Genomic DNA, 1,499 nt, shown 5'->3' with positions numbered 1-1,499 from the left:
TTCATAATACAAATAACACCAAATGATGACTTTACATTGTACAGTTTATAAAAATGAGATCAATTTACTTTAAGTGAAGCACAATTCATGTCAAAAACATATCTTCATAAACTTCACAACACGATCAGCTGCCTCAGTTGCACTAATTTTTACATGTTTCCTCCCTTTGGCGGTTGGAGGCAGGAGATGAMCCAGCTGGGAAATGGCTGCCAAGTCRCTATCCCATTCTGATAAAATCATAACACAAGCCATGTTTAGAATTACCATATGAAAATGTATACATACAAAAGACTGTTGAACATATTTACCTATTAATACRTACCATAATCACTTGATTCCTCCTGAGCAGACAAAAGGTCATCCAGGTGRTCCCACTGTCGAAGGCTTTTGCTGACAGTGATGACCTYCGGTTTGTAGAACGTTGGCCATCTTGCAATGAACTTTCCCGAGATGTCTTCTCCAAAGAGCATGATGAAGTCCTGCTCAATCTAGMAGAAGAAAAAATACCATCAAAACCCAATTCAAAAGTTCAGTTAATCAAATCTGAGAGCTTCTCACCAAGCCTGGTGTATCCAAGATTCTTGGGAAGTGATCCAAGATGAGTGATGACTGGTGCAGATCATGTAGCATATTCTGTCTATGCTTAAATGTYGCCTTCATTTTCTCCTTAACGACATCCTGGTCTGATGCATGCTTCATTATGGACATTGCTTCTTTACATCCATCACCAAACAGCTGTTCAGATGTTGAGGTCTCTCTGAGTTTTCGGGCCACCRTGATGAGCAGGCCTGGAGGTCCTCTTGAAGTCACTTGCAGTGCTACGCTGAATGGTTTTCAACCGATAGGCCAGGTAGCCCTGTCCACTTTGAGGATCGTAGAAATGCTCCTATCACAGAACAGAAAACACAAAATGTTGATTACATTGCGTTCAAAAGGACRATTACACAGGTAATTGACATTGAAAAAAAAGAGGAAGAAATCCAAATGGATTMTGACCCAAGAAGAGAATCTTCAGGTACTCACATAGCCAGTTGGTGAGCAATTATCTTTCAAACTGGGAAAGAGGGTGACAATTGCAAGGGCATAGGTAATGTGGACATTGACAGGAGGGACTCTCCTAAAAAACTATTCAATGAGAACATTCATATTTCACATAGGGGTTAAACAAACTCACACCATTTAAGCAAAGGTTATGAATAGAAAACTCATTCTCAGTAATTACAAATTATTTGAATAATCATTATGTTAATAATTATGTGTTTTCAAATTATTCTAACATTTCTATGGATTTCATACATGCATGTGTTTAACTTTTAAAAGTACCATCAGTCAAAAATATCAAGATTAAATACTGGCCCCCAATCAGCAGGCTGAGGTTTATTGGTACATACCCATGACTTTCARTCATATCCATCACTAAAATATTGACAAGTTTCCTTCTTGTTGGATCAGAGAGATTTTTGGTCTTGTTGTATTCTTTTAATATATCTTCTCCCCCT

General features: G+C 38.0%; 1 long non-coding RNA gene across 1 annotated transcript; it reads right to left on the bottom strand.

Annotated features, from left to right (window-relative positions):
* Nucleotides 1–328: 328 nt before the first annotated feature.
* On the bottom strand, nucleotides 329–1,449 carry LOC103470851 (uncharacterized). The gene is made up of 3 exons (XR_534542.2): nucleotides 1,024–1,449; nucleotides 559–886; nucleotides 329–488 (listed from the first exon to the last, which is right to left on the bottom strand). It is a non-coding gene; the product is annotated as an uncharacterized LOC103470851 (long non-coding RNA).
* Nucleotides 1,450–1,499: the final 50 nt, after the last annotated feature.

Source organism: Poecilia reticulata, linkage group LG10 (assembly GCF_000633615.1).
Source record: "Poecilia reticulata strain Guanapo linkage group LG10, Guppy_female_1.0+MT, whole genome shotgun sequence".
Taxonomy (NCBI): Eukaryota; Metazoa; Chordata; class Actinopteri; order Cyprinodontiformes; family Poeciliidae; genus Poecilia; species Poecilia reticulata.
This window is presented reverse-complemented; position numbering and strand designations above follow the sequence as displayed.